Source organism: Mus caroli, unplaced genomic scaffold, assembly GCF_978045245.1.
Source record: "Mus caroli unplaced genomic scaffold, Mus_caroli_1 scaffold_13, whole genome shotgun sequence".
Classification (NCBI taxonomy): Eukaryota; Metazoa; Chordata; class Mammalia; order Rodentia; family Muridae; genus Mus; species Mus caroli.
In genome coordinates this window covers 119,999,635-120,019,001 of record NW_028227268.1, presented here as the reverse complement: position 1 = coordinate 120,019,001, position 19,367 = coordinate 119,999,635, and the positions used below count along the sequence as shown (strand labels likewise).

Sequence of the window (19,367 nt, the reverse complement as noted above, 5' to 3'; positions counted from 1 at the left end):
TCAACATCTCCTCAATGGACCATGCAGAGATCACGAGCCTCCTGATAAGATACAATGAGCAGGGCACACATCACTTCTGTGTGACTGCTGTGTCATTAAGTGACAGAGCTCTTCCATAGCACTCCTGAAATTCTGAGGCTCATCCTCTGTACCACCATCACCCCCCCCCCAAAAAAAAAAAACCCAAAGTGCATAGCCAAATCTCAGAAGAAAACATTGGATCAACTACTACAAAATAGCTATCCGAGGGCTGGAGAGATGGCTCAGTGGTTAAGAGCACCGACTGCTCTTCCAAAGGTCCTGAGTTCAAATCCCAGCAACCACATCACAACCATCCGTAATGAGATCTGACGCCCTCTTCTGAAGACAGCTACAGTGTACTTAGATATAATAATAAATAAATCTTTAAAAAAAAATAGCTATCCGAGTGCTGAAAAAGCAGGGACTAAAGGAGACTAAAGGAACATGGCCACAAGATGTTCATGGTTTAAAGTTGCCCCCTGAGCTGAGGAATGCAGCAGAAGAGCTTTAATGAACAGTACTGAGACTAATAATAGCATTTACATATGGACGGAAGTTTAACTGTTAATAAATACTGTTTCACATGGCATATATAAGGACTGTAGCTTTACTCGGCACTCAGGTTGTTTTCCCAATAGCATCTTCAGCTTATTCAACAAGTGCTTGTTAAAGTGATTGCTAATGGTTGGGCCTGAGTGTGAAGGGGAAAAAAAAAGTAGATGAAAGATGCTGCAAAACGAAGTGACATGGACTTGAGGACAGGCTCAAATAAAACATTAACCTGGACTTCCCAGGCACTCACAGGTGGACCTTAGCACAGCCAACACCAGGAAGGGAGTGCCACTTGCGGAACCCAACACGGAGGCAGCACCACCTGCCAAACCGGAGCAAAGCCCTGTGATTCTCAACCTGGCGGGTGGCGACCCTTGTCGGCGTCAGCTGACCCTTTCACAGGGGTCACCCAAGATCATAGGAAAGCACAGTTACATGACAGTTCATAGCAGCAGAACTACGGTTGTGAAGCAGGAAAAAAATAATTTTATTGCTGAGAGTCACTACAACATAAAGGGGCTTTCAGCATTAGGAAGGTTGAGAGCCACTGTTCTAACCCATCAAAGACCATAGTTCTGGGGCAGTCCAAGGCCCCCTGGGAGCATCTGCTGTTACTGTTTTGCTAAATGGATATGTAGTTATATGTAGTTAAATTGTACTCTCTCTCTTCCTCTCCCTGCCCCCACTGTGTGTGTGTGTCTTTCTGTGTTTCTGTCAGTTTTTATTTCCCTGTATTGATCCAGTGACTTTCTCTGATGTGAGACCCTCTCTCCACCTAGCTTAAGACCTGTGCCACCTCCTGTTGGGAACCCTAATCCTTTTGACTCTGCCACATCACCCAGGGATCCCCCAAACCTCCACCTGTCCCACTCTAGGACAGGAGTACTTGCTTTTATTGTTGCTTGACTCGAGCTCACACTCAGGGTTGGTTCCTGTGTGGAAGTGGGAAGGGGCGGGGCCTCTCAGACAAGGCCATCCAAGCAGAATGCACACAGGGAGGGGGGAACTAGTTCCTCCAGGTGAGCATTCTAAGCAGCCCCAAGGAAGGGTAACCAAACCCCTGGGCAGAGCCCAAAAGAAAAAAGAAAGTTCCACTCCTTTCATAAGTCCTTCATGATTTATATCTCCTTATCAATCAGTGATTTATGTAATTGGAAAACTAAAAACTCCCACCATTCTCTGAAAACAAACAAACCAACTAACCACCCCTGAGCCAGCAGAGGAATCACTGCCAAGCAACACAGCCTCGATAGAGTGGATGTTTCCTTCTAACAGTGACCAAGGAGACTTTAAAACATTTCCTAGAGGTCCTCCCCTCTTACACACACACACCCATTTTTTTCTTTTGGTATTTCAAGACAGGGTTTCTCTGTGCAGCTCTGGCTGTCCTGGAACTCGCTCTGTAGACCTAGCTGGCCTAGAACTTAGAGATCTACCTGCCTCTGCCTCCCAGAGTGCTGGGGTTAAATTAAAGTCATGTGCCACAACTGCCTAGCTCACTAGGTCCTATTTATTTGTTTGTTTGTTTGTTTTTCAAAACAGGGTTTCTCTGTGTAGCCCTAACTGTCCTGGAACTCACTCTGTGGGCCAGGCTGACCCCGAACTCAGAAATCCGCCTGCCTCTGCCTCCCAAGTTCTAGAATTAAAGGCTTGCGCCACCACTGCTTGGCACTAGGTCCTTTTTAAAGGAATTAAAGACAACTGCTAAAAAAAGAAAAAAAAGAAAAGAAAAGGCCTTTTTGTCACCCAATCGGCCCCAAATATTTGAAAAAAAAAAAAAGTTAAAAAATATAAAAGTTTAAGTAGGTCCCAGTTGCTGGAGGGAGTTCAAAGGGTGTTAACAATAGAGAACTGATTGGGTCAAGACCTTTTGCATAGACTGGAAGGTGACCTTTTGTCACCATCTCTGATGATGAGACAAAGGTAGACTTACAAACACCAAGCAAAATTTGGGTGTCTCACCCTCTGTCAGAAGAAACCAAGCAACCTTCCAAGACTGGCCCAGTTGTTCAACTAACCAGTTCAGCTATCTCCTTCCAGATTAAACAATTCCCAACGACCCTGGAAACAGGGGAAAGTGTAGTCCCTATTACCTGGCTTGAAGAGACAGGCATCCTGATGCCCAGCTAGTCAGTCACCCTGGAATACACCTCTCCTGCCTGGGACCTCTGATTTTCATGGGCCTGAGTCCTCTAAAGAAACAGGTGTTCATTGTCTTGGACCTGAATGATGGACTTTTTAGCCTCCTATTGGCAGCAACCTAGCCCATCTTTGCTCCCCCCCCCCACCTTCAGTGTAGCCTTGGTAGTCTTAGAACTCACTCTGTAGACCAGGCTAGCCTCAAACTCTGGGTTAAGATCTTATATCCCAGCACTTAGGAGGCAGAGGCAGGCAGATCTCTCAGTTCAAGGCCAGCCTGGTCTGCAGTGTGAGTTCCAGGACAGCCAGAGCTACAAAAATAAACAAAAGAAGATCTGATACTCACAACACCCACAACATGGTTGAGGCCCTCCTCCTCCCAGCACCAGAGTGTTGGCTGCTTGTTGACTGTAATCCAGGACCAGGCCCTGTTCCTGGCCCACCCTCGAGTCCAGTTTGAGAAGTTAGGCTACTGTCTTGCCTGATGATGCAGATGCTCACCCATGAATATCAGGTGATGAAAGACAAAACTGGAGGAGATGCAGTAGTTACTGTAACAGAAATGATTTGGGCCCAAGCCAGGTACCTCCGCCTAGAGAGCAGAACTGACTGCTCTGAACCAGGCTCTCAGATGGGGAAGTGGAAAGTCCACCACCACATACACCGAATGTCAGCCAGGATGCTTTCACTACCAGGCATATCCACAGTATGATCTATAGAGAAAGGAGTTTCTCACCACTGGGAGAAGAGATATTTTTTAAAGATCTTGGCCCTTCTAGAAGGTATTTGGTTTCCCCTACAAATAGCTGCCTTCACTGTGAGGTTGCTGACAAAGGGCCCTAAGGCTATTGATACCAAGACCCAGTGCTACCTGAGAGAGACTCCATGGTAAAGCAGAAATGGACAGTTCAACCTCACAGGCTGATGGAAGACACCAGAAGAAAAGGTCATTCTCCCAGAAACAACGGGCAGGTCTCCTCAGCTGGGGCCCACAAAACCTGAGTTGCTCAGAACAAGGCATGTTGTACCTAGACTGGGCAACCTAGTAGGAGAGATGTCTCAGTCAGATGCCAGGTTTGTACTCAAGTGAATTCAAATCAGAGATTCCTTACCCTGGAAAGGGGCCAAATGAGAGACCAACCCCCTGGCAAACTCTGGGAAAACTGACTTCACCATGATCCGGCCTGCTGGGGAAGAATAAAAGCACTTGTTTGATAGATACCTTTTCTGCGTGAGTAGACATGTTCCTAATCCAGACTAAAACTGTTCAAACAGGAGCTAAGCTGCTGCTCTTAGCAATGGAGTCCAACAAAGGCCTGACTTCTGTAGCCCAAATAGCTAAAGCTTTAAACATAGATTGAAAAATTCATTGTGCAGATAGAACTAAGAGTTCTGGGCAGGTTAAAAACAACAACAACAACAAAAACAACAAGACATTTAAAAAAACTCTTAACAAAACTCTCATTAGAGACCAGCAGTAGATGGATAGACCCCCTCCTTCGCTTTGGCTCAGCCTGCTGCACCCCATCTAGGGAGGGATTTAACCCCCCTCACCCTCCCCACCCCTGTGAGATTATGTTTGGAGGACCTCCCTCAGTGCTTCTCAGGCACGGAGACCACAGTTGGCAGAACTCTCTAAACATTCCTTTCAGGTCACTTTGAGCCCTCTAGCTCTCCATACAGGCTAGTCACTAAACGGAGAGACCTAGCCAACCTCTGAGACCACCGCCAGTTTCCCCTTGTTCCAGTCCATCTGTGTCAAGTGAACAGCTAAAGGGGTGCTGAAACTGACCTGGAAAGGATCCTACACGGTGATTCTCTCCACTCCTACAGTGGGGAAGCTAACTGCCATCACACCATGAATCTACTACACCAGTCTGAGAAAGCAAAATCTACTGACACAGCTGTCAATGGTCTGTCTCTGGACTATGAACCTGTTGACACTAAGGTTTCACTGGGTCCCCATACCCTTCTACTCCCTACCCCACTACCTCCTCCTGAGTTGTGTTTTGCACTATGGGTATGAATGCAGGGTCGTGGTCCAACCCCCAGAGCTCCCAGAGCTCCCAGGCCTGGACTGGACACTGGGGAAGCAGACACAGAGAAGGTTTTAGCTAGCTCAACTACAGAGCAGCAGCCCATATTCCATCTTGACCATTACTCGCTGATGGCCACTTCAGGTGTCTGGTTGGATGGAAAAAAGGTAAGATGTGGGAATGTATTTTTGACATAAAATACAGAGTTTACAGTTCTGTGCATGCCATGCAGCTGGGGCCCTAGTTCAGAAACAAGGGAGTTTCTTGTCAAAACTGAGGTTTCCTGAAAGTTTCCTTTACAAAGAGTCTGCCCTCCTCAAATGCTGACTGTTGGGTGGTGGTGGTGCACTCAAGAGGCAGAGATCTACAGATCTACAAAGTGAGTTCCAGGACAGCTGGGGCTACAAAAGAGAAACCCTGTCTTAAAAAAACAAAGCAGAACAAAACAAAAGTTAAAAACATTCTAGCCTTTGGGAAATAGGAAAAACCTGGATAAACAGACTCCATGCCACAGGAAGGGATCTTGGGAATAGTGAATCATTCTCAGGCAAAAATCAGCAAGGATTGCTGCTTGTGCTTAGACTCCCAGCCCCTAACCACTGTCAGCCTGCTGACCGACCATACTCATTTTCACTGTGGGCAGCCCAAATTAAAGTTAGAGGATTTGTATGGGACTAAAACCTATCTATTATATATATATATATATATATATATATATATATATATATATTAACCTATATATATTATATATATATATAATAATCTCTCTCTCTCTCTCTCTCTATATATATATATATATATATATATATATACCCTTTAACCTTGGTCCTTCCCCTTGTTCTGATACCTGCCATTCTGCCTTATGGGTTAATTCATCTGGATAACAACACTATTATTGGGAACCTGACACTTCTTGATGGGCATGCACCAATGGTCTGACTAAATGTGCCTCTTCTGATATTTTCCAAACTAAGTAGGCAGGTTGATTAGGGCTTAAAAGTATTGAAACAACAGTTAGATTCCTTTGCAGAAATGATCTGGAGAAGCTTAGATCTACTTCCCATGAGATTAAGGAAACTATGTCTAGCTTTTGGGGAAAAAAAACCCCAAAACCTCTTGTTTCTATGCTAATTGATCAGGAGTAAATAGAAATAAATAATCTTGCCACGTCTGGAAAAAAACAAAACTCAAAAAGAAAAAGAGACAAAGTCATAAATCAGATAACTGGTATACCAGTCTCTGTTCTCTTGGTCCAGCCTAACTCTTTGCTATCAGCACTGGCTGGGCCTTTAATTCTCATTCTGACTGGATTAACAACAAACCCTCATCTTAAACTAAAACAACGAGCCCTGCATCTTAAAGTCCATGTTTGACTCACTCACTAAGACCAGTGGAGGATGTAAGAGGCCCCTTACTCCATGACTCCATGATGGAAATACCATTCAGGCAGCACCACCTGTCAAAATGAAAACAAAGACCTAAGCCCCTAAGCCATCAAAGCCAACAGTTCTAGGAAAGTCTCTCTCTCTCTCTCTCTCTCTCTCTCTCTCTCTCTCTCTCTCTCTCTCTCTCTCTCTCTCTCTCTTTTTGGGTTTTTGAGACAGGGTTTCTTTGTGTGTCGCTGTGGCTGTCCTGGAACTCACTCTGTAGACCAGGCTGAACTCAGAAATCTGACTGCCTCTGCCTCCCAAGTGCTAGGATTGTAGGCCTGCGACACCAATGCCTGGCCTGGGAAAGTCTGTACTGTCCTTGCTTTTTTTTTTTTTTTTTTTGGTTTCTGTAGTTCTGCTTCTGGCTAACTGTTCTTAGCTGAAGTGTGTCAATCCAGGTCATGGTTTTTGTACTTATGAGCTCAGTGCTACACTGGGATCTGGAACACCCAGTGTGGTAGCTGGCTGGCTAATAAAGACTTTCTATTGTCTCAAACCCAAGTCTGGTGAGTACCCCACACCATTCCAGCCTTCAGCCTTCGTCAGAGAAGCTTTATCTGGCAGCGGGCAGTGGTCAGAGTGGGAACTTGTGGTATATCCTCCCAGCCCCATGAAACTGGAGTAATAGATAGTTGTAAGCTGTCATGTGGGTGCTGGAAATTCCAGGTCCTCTGGAAGAGCAGCCAGTGCTCTTAGCCACTGAGCCATTTTTCCAGTCCCAATCAGCTTGAATTTTATCCTCCTCTGTCACTCTGTTGTGCAGACTGAAGGAAAGAATTTAACATTTTGTGTGTGTGTGTGTGTGTGCTCTCATACCCACACACTTGACATTATAGATGGAACCCAGGGTCTATCACATGCTATGTAAGCACCCTTCCACTAGGCTATTAATCAAGAAACCATGTTCTTGCAGGGCATAGTGGTACATGCCTTTAATACCAGAACTTGGGAGTCAGAGGCAAGCAGAGCTCTGTGAATAGGAGGCCAGACTCGTCTACAGTATGAGTTCTAGGACAGCCAGGGCTATATAGTGAGATCTTGTCTTGAAGGAAAATTCACCTTGTCTTTTGTTGGAAAATGGGTTATTCTTATGGTCTTACCTGGAAAGCAACAATGAGATTCCTGAAATCTTAACACTGAGGAAATAACATCGTTCACTTTATTCTGTTCTTGTTATTAAAAACTTCACCAGGAATTGGAACTGTGAAATTTGGAATCACTTCAGCTTCAAAATTATATCAGGTAGTGCTGGAGAGATAACTCGGTGATTAAGTGTGCTTCTTGCTCTTGCAGGGGATCAGAGGAAGATTCCTAGCACCCATATCGGGTGACTCCAAACTACCTGCAACTCAGACAGCTCTGCCCTCACACATACATGCACAATACACACAATAAAAATACAATAACTCTTATGATACAGTTAGATGGACAGGTAGATTTAAGATACAGTTAGATGGACAGGTAGATTTAAGATACAGTTAGATGGACAGGTAGATCAGTATCTGCTTTAACTGGATTCTCCAACTTGTCTCAGCTGGAGCCATCTTTGGTTTAGCCTAAAATGGTCCCCACCTCCCTTTTCTGCTCCCATCATGGAAAGTCCCAAGGGAAAATACCCAATCCTATTCTAGGAACTCAGAGTCAGAATGTCCCAGCTAACTGCATGATTTTGGCTTCTGTTAAACTGCTTGCTTGCTTTACTCCCCTCTCCAACTGCTAACAAGGATGTGGGGTTTTTTTCCTGTGAAATGTATGTATTTATTTATTTATTTATCTAGTGCCTTTCAAAGCTCCCTGTAAAATGCATTTGAGACTGCTTTGTAAGAAGTGTTTCTCTCCAGGTTGTCACTGGTAACGTAATACAGACTCTGAACTCAGACTTTGTTCATGGTGAATGGTCTTTAAGTCTCTACCCCTAGACATTTGGAGGTTCCACTGAGATTTTTTTCAAGACTCTCTCCAGTTTGATCAATCTCCAGATTTCAGCACAGGCCAGCCTCAGACCTCGGTGATGTGGACAACTTCCTTCTAAGGAGTGTGCAACCTGAGATGGCCCAGGGCTCCAAGATGCGAGTTTTTTAAAGAATGCCTCTGGACCCTCTGTAAATTAGAGTGGCCCTCTTTCGTTGTTGAATAGATATCTGCAGGCACATAAAATAGCCTGAGCAGTATAACTGGAGGTCATAGGAAATCCTGGCCACCATGATTGGTGTTTGACTAGCTCTCCTACAACACCCTTCTCATGGCTCAGGCCTTGTTCTCTTTTTTTTTTTTTTTTTTTTTTGGTTTTTCGAGACAAGGTTTCTCTGTGTAGCCCTGGCTGTCCTGGCACTCACTTTGTAGACCAGGCTGGCCTCGAACTCAGAAATCCGCCTGCCTCTGCCTCCCGAGTGCTGGGACTAAAGGCTTGCGCCACCACGCCCGGCTGGCCTTGTTCTCTTAAAGCTGGTATCAAGGCTCTGGTAGCAAAGTCCAAAGTGGTAAAAAGGCATCAAAAATTCTATTTAGTGATCCAGAAGAGGAAGAATTACCCCACCCAATGTTACTGGACAAAGATGACCCCCATTTCAGGCCTCAGCCCCAGAAGCCCTTTCCTCTTCTTTTTCCCCTAAAATATACCCCACCCCGCCCCTGAGTCTCTGTGTCCCCTGTTACCTGCAGGGGCTCCAATTTTGTCTCCTTCCAGATTTCAGCAGCTATCTCAACTACCATCCCTGATTCCCTGGACTCCTCAGACTTGACCCAGACCGCAGCAGTTCCTGACATTCTGGAACTGCTCTGGAAAGCTTCCAGACTCGCTAGTATATATATACAACAGGAAGTCCCAGAAACCCCCTGTTTTGAGAAACTGCAGGCACTCATCTGTTTCCTAGAGGGTGTTTCCTATACCCCCCCCCACCCCCCCGGGCTGATTGTCAGCCAGTAGCCTGCATACAGTTGGAAGCTAAGGAAGCTGTGCTGGGTCCTGATGGGGAATTGCTGGATGAAAATGCATATAGCATGGAGGACATGTTTCTATCCAGCTAACCCCACTGAGATCCTAACACCAATCAAAGAAAGGAGGTGCTATACACCTCCCTCGGGCTTTCCTGCCTGATCTCTAAGCAGAGGCACAGAAGCCCACAAACCCATCAAGGCCAAGTGAGCTCATACAGAGAGCCTCAGAGCATCCATCCTGCTGGGTTCTTAGAGTGACTTCTAGAAGCTTTCTGTACTTATATACCAATAGACCCAGACACCCATGGACTCAGAAATACCAGAGAACAGACGGGTGCTCAACATGCCTTTGCCAGCCAGTCAGTGCCAGATGTTAGAAAGAATTTACAAACTTTAGAAGTATTGTTTGTATGAGTAGGCCCCAGTTGCTGGAGGTGGCTCAAAGGTATTTTACAACAGAGAACCTATTGAGAGCCAGGATAAGAGACCCTCTAAAGCCATATGGCAGTCCTATGAGAAAATCCAGATAGTAAACCAGAGCAGGTGGCAAGGAGGCCAGGAGACAAGCAGACCACCATTAGGGAAAGAGCAATGTGCCTACTGCAGGGAGAGAGGACATTGGGAAAACGAGTGCTCTGTTCAGAAAAAGGTCCTGCAAGTGCCATAGTTAGAAAAGTGACAGGGCCTCAGGAGCCTAGGGCAAAACTTAACGCTGGGAATGAAGCAACCAACTTCTTAATAGAAATCGGGGCCCGACATAGTCAGTCCTTAAGAAGCCCTAGAACAACCGACTAATCAAAAGATTGTCTAAGAGGCAACGGGGAAAATGGCCTACTACCCCTGGACCATTAACCCATTCCATAGAACTAGGAAAGGGGACAGTAACTCATTCTTGGACACTCATGATGAATCTTACCCATGATGATGATGATTTTAATATTTCAAGACAGGGTTTCTCTGTGCAGCCCCGGTTGTCCTGGAACTCACTCTGTAGACCAGGCTGGCCTCAAACTCAGAAATCCGCCTGCCTCTGCCTCCTGAGTGCTGGGATTAAAGGCGTGCGCCACCACTGCCCGGTCCTTTCCCATTATTGAGATGAGACCTTTTGTGTAAGCTGAAAGCATTTTTGTGTAAGCTCATCATCTTTTCTGATGATGAGATGCAGTTAAATTTATAGACACCCAGCAAAATTTTGGTATCTTGCCCTCTGTCAGAATACCTCCTAGCTGAAAGTCCTGCCCCCAATCAAAAGACACAGTTGGAATGTCTTTCCCATAACAATGAAGATTCCTGGGGATGTGGGCAGAAATCAACCTACTGGGACTGGCCCAGCACCAGGTTCCTATAATTGTTCAACCAACCTATAATTGTTCAGCTAGTCCCAACTAGACTAAACAATACTCAATGATTCTGGGAGCAAAACAGGGAAATTGCAGTCCATATGGCCAGGCTTAGAGAGGAAGGCATCCTGTCTGGTACCCTGCCAGTCACACTGGAATACACTTCTCCTGCCTGTGAAACAAATCACCTCTGATTATAGCACTGTCCAGTATCTGAGGGAGGTGAATAAGAGTGTGGAGACCGTCCACACCATGGTCCCAAACCCAAGCACCTTCATGAGTTTCATTTTTGCAGAGACAGGTGTTCGATGTCTTGAACCTGAAATGGCAATTTCACATGGTTTGTAAGTTCTTCAGAGATGACTCAACCCTGCTGGGGTTACACAGATGATTGACTGATTGATTGATTGATTGATTAGAAAGGGAGCCACTACATGGTGAATTTAGGCTTCTTAGGAGCAGGGGTATCAGCGTCTGAAGGACTGAATCCCAGACAGCTTGCTTGAAGTTCTTTATATTGTTATACAAAAGGAACCTTTCAGTTTCCGAATATCAAAACTTCTTATCTGACCTAAGGGCTATCTGGAAAGATCCATCACCTAAGCAGCTCACAGCCCTGGGAGACTTCCTGGTATGCCAAGTCTGTTTCCGGATCAAGATATAAAAAGGCTCTGAGAATCCTTCAAAGGAACAGCCCCATAAAATCTCAGATAACAATCTCTGACAAAAGGCTTCTTCAAGGCTTAAGCGCCATCACTCCAGATTCCTGCCAGATACAACAGTTCTACTAAAATTCTGCAACATAACCTATCTTTGTTTTTGAGTGCACACATCCAGAGGGAGGTTACAGCAGGCAACTTACTAGGATTAGGTTGCCCCAAGGATTTAAAAGCTTTCCAATCCTGTTTGATGAGGCACTAAATCTTGACCTCCTGCCCTTCCATATGTAGATGACCTCCTTCTAGCCTCTACAACTAAAATAGATTGTAAATGGGCTTCTGCGGGATTACTGCAAGAGTTAGAGACCTTGGGCTATAGAGTGTTGGCTAAGAAAGCCCAACCTTGTACATCAGAGGCTACTTATCTTGGCTATCAGCTGAAAGGAGGCAAAAGGAGAAAGTCTTAGAGCAGGATTGCTGCCATCCTTCATATCCCAACTCCAAAGACTAGGAGACCGGTGTGAGAGTTGCTAGGCACAGCTAGACACTGCTGCCTCTGGGTCCAGGGTTTGTGCAGGCCTCTATACGCTGCCACAAACGGGGACACTGAGCCCCTAAGCGGGACTGAGACTGAACAACAGGCACTTGAGGCTTGAACAATGGCCTGACTGCCACTCCAGCCCCACCACTTCCAGGCATCTCAAAACCTTTCATCTGTTTGTCTGTGAAACAAAAGGCATTGCAAAGGGGGTTTTATCCCTAACTTTGGGGGCCATGGAAATACCCTATGCTATACCTGTCCTAGTGATTTGACCCTTGTACTGGCTGGTTTTGTGTGTCAACTTGACACAGGTTGGAGTTATCACAGAGAAAGGAACTTCAGGTGGGGAAGTGCCTCCATGAGCTCCAACTGTAAGGCATTTTCTCAATTAGTGATCAAGGGGGAAAGGCCCCTTGTGGGTGGTGCCATCTCTGGGCTGGTTGTCTTGGTTCTATAAGGGAGCAGGCTGAGCAAGCCAGGGAAAGCAAGCCAGTAAAGAACATCCCTCCATGGCCTCTGTATCAGTTCCTGCTTCCTGATTGCCTGAGTTCCAGTCCTGACTTCCTTTGGTGATGAACAGCAGTGTGGAAGTGTAAGCTGAATAAACCCTTTCCTCCCCAACTTGCTTCTTGGTCATGATGTTTGTGCAGGAATAGAAGCCCTGACTAAGACAACCCTGTAGGTAGAGAATGGCCTAAAAGCTGTGATGGCTACTGCTATTCTAGTGAACGAAGCAGGCATGTTACTCTGGGTCAGGATCTCATGTGAGCCCTCCTCCTAGGAACACCAGAATGCTTGCTAACACTCATGTGACCCAGGACTGGGCCCTACTCCTGGGCCACTCTCAAGTCCAGTTTGAGAAACCCACCGCCATCAACCCTGGTGCCTTCTTGCCTGATGATGACCTGCAGATGCATATCCATGAACCGTGTAGTCAAAGCTGCCAAGCTCTGCGGCTTGCTGGAGCTGGAACATGGCCACCTCGTTCAATAGCATTTGTACCAGCTTTCTCTTGTTGATGGTGGCCTTCACTGCTTAAGTTTTTCTTTAATTCCTTTCCACAAGTTGGAAGCTTTAGCAGGATGAGGTCCTGCCCCACTTAAAGCATTCAACTGCTTTCTTTTTCTTTTTGAGTGGATGAACGTACACTTTAATGAAAATGGTTTCCTTAGTAAGAGCATCTATGAGCTGAAGCTGTGTGGAGTCAGGACTTCCCTTCCTGCTCCACAGGCTTCAGATGCCACTCCACGACCAATTCCCCAGTGCTCTTGAGGCACGTGCTGGACATGGTCTCTTCTGTGGGAAGTCCCTGTGGCAGCTAGCTTCAGGGGCTGGATGCGTATCAAGGGTTTAACCACTTTCAGCTTTGCGTTCACCGACGGGATGTTCTTGTGAATTCGAGGGCTGTGTGCCTTCTGTAGTCCGAGCATCTTGATGGTATCTTTTTCTCAGCCTCTTTGTACTTCTTATTCTTGTAACCATGTGCAGTTTATGAGGGTTCTGGGGGTCCCCACCGTACTTTTCATGATCTTCAGGTTTAGGCTGAAACACTCTATCTGGAATTCTTGATTTGGTAAATTTGTGACGAATCCATTCTGTACCAATGAGAGATTCTGCACCTTTCTTCGCAGTCTGCATGGAGGCCTCTGGAACACGGACCGCAGAACCCCAGCCATGGGTGTGGGAATTCTCTCTTCAGAGGCTCCACCAGGAGCTCAGGGATGGGTAACACTAATGGTGATCAGAGCGGACAGCATTCCAGTCAGGGCTACATAGTGGGAACCAGCGACCAATGTGTCCACTCCGAACGTTCCCGCAGCCGGAAGGACTCAACTGCTTTCTTAATCCAAAGTCCCAAAGTCCACATTCTGCTCACAAGCAGCATGGTAAGACCTGCCGCAGCACTATCTTGCTCCCTAGTACTAACTCTCTGTTTTCCTCAGTGTTCTATTGCTGTGAATAAACACCACAACCAAGACAACTCTTACAAGAGAAAGCATCTAAATGGGGCTTGTTTACAGTTTCAAAGGTTTATTATCATCATGGTGGGTGTTAGCATTTCCTCTAGGCTCCACCCAACAGTTACCTAGCAACAGCCAGGTAAAAGCCTGGCTTCCTATAAAAGGACTGCCTCTCTCTCTCTCTCTCTCTCTCTCTCTCTCTCTCTTCTGGCTGGCCTCTTCCCTTCTTTCTCTCTCCTTCCTTTTTCTGTCCTTCCTCATTCTTTTTCTTTCTCTGCCTCTACTCCCTTCCCCTCACCTCTCCCACCGTATTACTAAACATATCAGTATTAGTCCCCACATATGGGGCAACTAGTTAAGTCCTTGTTGAGTGCTCTCAGGACTGTCACCCTACACCCCACTCCTCAGACTCCTCCCATTCTCCATGTGTGGTTCCTAGGGTAGTTCAGAGCCCATTGCAACCTTATTATTTAATCTCCTGCCCTGCACAATTCAGAGTATATTTTTCCTTTGGAACTCTGAGAATGAACTAGAAGAAGGATTTCCAGATGAAATACAGGACGTCCAGTTCCATTTCGGTTTGACAGAAAAACATCAGTTAAACATCAGGGACAAACTTATACTAAAAGATTATTTATCAATGTTAATCTAAAATGCAAAGTTAATTCAGTAAGTTTTATTTTAATTTTTTTAAAGAGACATGTCTCACTGTACTATCTAGTCTGGTCTTGAACATTCAAGTGATCCCCCTGCCTCAGCCTCTGGAGTAGTTGTGGTGTTTGCCTTTCTGAGTCTGGAGATGCTGTTGCGGGAAAATACCCACATCCTCAACAGCAGAGTCAGGCAAATACTAGGTAAGAGGTGAGTGTGGGCGACATGGTGACTCCTACACTAACACTGGGCCACTAGGTGGCAGCCAAGCTCTGCTTTCAGGGGGCTGGCTCCCAGTGCCTGAGGCAATGAAGACTTAGAGGGACAAAGGCCTTTTTCTTTTTCATATTCTCTCAACTTCCCCCAAGTCCACACCTATCCGTTCACCTTCAGCCTCTTTGACAGCATAAAATTAACCCGCTTTTGTCTAGCCACACTCCAGCTAGACGTTCAGAAACTGTTCCTCACCTCCAAACAGTAGACATAATTTTCAAAACACAACAGCCTCCTGGTTAGCTCCTCAGATTTCTACATAGGTAAACACTGCACACATCAATGTACAGGGCTGATCCAAGCACAGCCACATGCCCACAATCCAAGTACTTGAGAGATAAACACTGGAGAGTCAGGAGTTCAAGGCCAGCCTCAATCACATAACAAGGTGAAGGCAACCAGGCTATAGGAGACCCTGTTTCAAAACAGACAAGCACAAACATAGGCACAGACACGGACAGACAGACCCACACAGACAGACAGATAGACAGGCAAGCAGGCAGGCATGCACACATGCACATCCTACATGCACGAGCTCGTGTGCATGCACATTCAAGAGAACACACACACACAAAGAGCTGTGCTGTTTGATACCCTTTAGCGAACACTTGAGATGTAAATCCAAACTGAACAATACAGTCTGAAATGAAGACAGGATTTGTTTGTTTTCGTGTCAGGGTCTCACATAGCCCCGGCTGCCCTCACACTCAGTCTGTAGCTGAGAACAACCCTGGAAGCATAGGTACTCAGCATTGCGCCAGGCTGCTCAGAGGATCTTTAAAGGCAGCAGGAAGAGGCATGTGAAGTACCCTGTTCATCATTTCAAAATGTTAATGACATGTCAGGATAATATTTTGTGGAATAGATTATATAAAATAGATTACTAAATTTAATTCCTGCTGCTCCTTTTACATTTCTGAACTATAGCAAGAATAATTTAAGTTACCTCTGCGGTTTGCATTAGCATTCTCTTGCTCAGGGCTGGTGTGAGCACAGTCTTATTATTTTTGAGATGGGGTCTTCTGGAGCCCAGGCTGGCCTGATCCTCCTGCCTGCACTTCTCAGAACCATGCATAGCTTTGTTCATCTATTAAGTAGGCCCTTGGAGACAAGAATTCATTAGATGACAGTCACACCATTTCCAAGTCACAGTAGCCAGGAATGCCGAGGTCCTGCTGCAAACAGCCCTCTGCCCTTGAGACTTTGGGTATATAGGACTGCTGGTATTTAGTCAAACAAAGACCAAATTCTCCAGCCTCACCTCCTAGGAGTGTCTTGATTCACTTTTGGTGCTTCCCACACACCCTACCTTTTCCTCCTATTGGATGGAGCTAGCTCCTGGGGTTTCCTTTTATTTATGTATTTAAGTATTTATTTATATTTGAACATTTTCCCTGCATGTATGTCTGTGCCCTAGGTGCAGACTTGGTACTTGAAGAGGTCAGAAGAGGGTGTTGTATGCTCTAGGGCTGGAGTTATGGACGGTTGTGAGCCACAATGTAGGTGCTGAGAATTGAACCTGGGTCCTCTGCAAGAGGGACAAGTACTCTTAACTACGGAGCCGTCTCTCCAGCCCTGTAAATAAATGTGCTCACAGAGACCCAGAAAGAACAAGGAAGATGCTGTGAGTCTTGGCTAAACAGAGATGCTGATTACATGTCATGTGAACTCCGATCATTTTTTATCTGCATTCTCTAAGGAGGGATGGGTGAGGATTCATCTAGCTGAGGATCATAGAGCTTCTTAAAGACCCCACACATGCTGGGGAGGCTTGCCAGATGTACCAGTAAAAACCACAGGAAACCAGTTAAGTTGTCGTTTTTGGGTGAATCCTGAGTGCTCTTTCGCTACCTCCCATGTGCTGGGGTTGCAGGCATGTGCCAGTACAGCTCCCAGATGACTATAATTTGAAATAACAAGAAATATTTTTAAGAATTAAAAAAAAGAATTTAATTCTGTTACACATGTGTGTTTGTGTGAGGATACACACATGTGGGGCAGATGCCACTGAAGGCCACAAGAGGGCATCAGATCCCCAGGGGTGGGAGTTTTGGGCAGTGGTGTGTCCTGGATGCTGGAATTCGAACTTGGGCCCTCTGCAAGAACAGTAAGAGCTCTTAACTGCTGATCCATCTCCCTAGTCCCAAATAACAAAAATACTAATGATGAGCCAGTGAGTGAGATCAGTGGGTAAAGGGACTTGCCACCAAGCTATCTGAGTGTGATCACTAGAATGCACACGGTAGAAGGAGAGACCAGACGCCCCAAGTTGTCCTCTCACCTCTGTCTATGCACCGTGGCACACATGGGGACATACATACACACACCCTAAATAAATACACATATTTTTAAAAACATTAATTGCAATGTTTGAGACATATATTTATATTGAAATCATTCATTTTTCCAGGTAATTAAAATGTAATCAGGAGTTTCTACTTCATGTGTTCCCCTGTCAATGGTGCATGGTGGGACTGTAGACATCAGTGCTATCTAACTAGGAAGTCTGCAAATCTTACACTCAGTGTTATTCTGTCCCGTACCTGGGGCCTTTGTGGCTCATCGTCCAGCTGTACAGCACCCATGATGCCCAATGTTTCTTCTGACTTTCCTTGTAGTCCTTGGGTCACTGGGAAGGTTCCCTTTGTTGAGCCCTTGCCTCCCCTTAGATCCTATGGTTGCCAGCCTATGGTGCTGCTGGGAGATGAAGGAAGCTTTGGGGCCTAGCAAAAGGAAACTGGTTAATTGCTCTCAGAGGCACATTGGACTTGTGACCTCTCTTTTTTCCCTGGCTCTGAGGGAGCATTATATAGCACTGTTCCCTCCATGAGAACACTGTTGGACACAGCTTCTGAGGAGACATGAACAAATGTGTACTCTCCCCAGATAGGAAACTGATGACAGACCAAAATACAGACACCACTAAAGTTCAACTCATCGAACCATTGAGCCTTATTGAAGTTACAGGAACATGGGTGAGGGTTAGTTACAGGAACAGAAATAACTTCAAGCTGCATAGTCAAAGCCCACACCCCTGTGCGTGACACCCCTAGCACTAGAAACCTGGAACACACAGCAAACCTGAAAGCTGCTTAGCAGCATGGGGAGTGACCTTTCCAGGTAATTCAGATAGTCTGGGCCACTGTCGGACACCTGAGCTGGCCTCTGATACTCCTAGGCAGTTCCAATGGTCTGAGCGTAGTTTAGGCAGTTTAGCCTGCCTAGGTGTGTCTCTCGGCAATCTGGGGGTGGGTGTAGCAGCCTAGTGAATCTGTTCAGTTTCAGGGACTTCCTGGAGTCATTGAATGGTTTATTTTCTCAGTTTAGAGAACTTTCCTTAGTGAATATTTGACCTGCCCTTAAAGTAACTTTGCTTTGTTTCCCCCTTAACATCTTGTGTTTGAACAAGCTTTGCTCTAAGACAGAAGGAAGGCTTTAACCTCAGAGGAAGCTTGGAGGCGTCCTCCATCACATGCTCACAATATGATGTGCTGTTTCCACCACAGGCTCAAAGTAGCATCACCAACGGACTGAGACCATGAGCCAAAATAAAGCTTCCCTCCTGTTAAGTGTCTAAAGCATTTTGTCAGTAGCAGGAAGCTGATAGAACAGGGACACATATGCAAGCATTTCAACACTGGAATATACCACAGGCATTTAGTCAAGGCATGTGACCATTCCAAGGCTTTCCAGCGACAGGATTGGGCCTGGGAATTGAGGCTTTAGTAGAGTCCTTTAGCAGGCAGGCACCTTCTGGGGAAGTGGAGAGAGCTCACATTCTACAGCGCTGGAAACTGAGCATCCAGTCAGGCCCACAGCCACACTTCCTTGCTCTTGCCCTCAAGTCTCCAGCTTAAATGAAGATGTCTTTTTGTTTGTTTGTTTTTTCAAGACAGGGTTTCTCTGTGTAGCCCTGGCTGTCCTGGAACTCACTTTGTAGACCAGGCTGGCCTGGAACTCAGAAATCTGCCTGCCTCTGCCTCCCAAGTGCTGGGATTAAAGGCGTGCGCCACCACCGCCTGGCTAAACGAAGATCTTATTTGCCAAATTCTCCATGATACCTAGTGAGCTTTACGTTCACCCACATCGATCCTCGACTCTTGGGTACTGTTGATTATCTCTGTGTTATTAACAGGGACAGGAAGACTTAGGAAAAAATCTGAATTCAGGTCAGCAAGAGAGCTCAGCAAATAGAGGTGGATAAACCTGACAACCTGAGTTTGATCCCAGAATCCACAGGCTCTCTCAGGTTGTTCTCTGAACTACACATGTGTGTGTCGTGGCCTGCTTATGTGCTTCTGCCTATACACATACGCACTCTAAACAAATAAAAAATATTTTAAATTCAAACTCAAATTAAGGCCTAGCTTGGGCGTATTTCAGCCTTTTATACTTTGTCCCTACATCCTAAATGACCTGGACCAGCAGGTTATTCTTCAGTGACCAGGTCCTTAGCAGAAGCACCAGGGATGAGGAAATAAAGATGAGTTGGGACCAGGGGTCTTATATAAACTGATAGCTTATGCCAAGCATGTTTATTAAGAACTACAACATTATATATATATATATATATATATATATATATATATATATATATATATATGGTTTGCTGGAGAACATGAGACAGAGTCAGTAGGAAGCCATCAAACAGTAGCATAAAGCCAGCAGGAGGTTAAGCAACCAATGTTGCACAAAGGGAACACAGGCTATGTCAAGTGTGTCGCAGACCACACCGTTAGCAATCCTGAAGCTGAGAGTCACGGGCCTTTTAAAGGGGAAAAGCTGAGTTGCCAGAATCCTGAGACCACAGCTTTCAAAAGGCCCAGG

The 19,367-nt window shown here is 45.7% G+C and overlaps 1 non-coding gene and 1 pseudogene across 1 annotated transcript; both read right to left on the bottom strand.

Annotated features, from left to right (window-relative positions):
- Positions 1–12,859: 12,859 nt before the first annotated feature.
- Positions 12,860–13,362, bottom strand: LOC110304142 (large ribosomal subunit protein uL30m pseudogene; annotated as a pseudogene).
- Positions 13,363–16,140: 2,778 nt separating this feature from the next.
- LOC115032631 (U8 small nucleolar RNA) lies at positions 16,141–16,271 on the bottom strand. Its single transcript, XR_003838268.1, has one exon. It is a non-coding gene; the product is annotated as a U8 small nucleolar RNA (small nucleolar RNA).
- Positions 16,272–19,367: the final 3,096 nt, after the last annotated feature.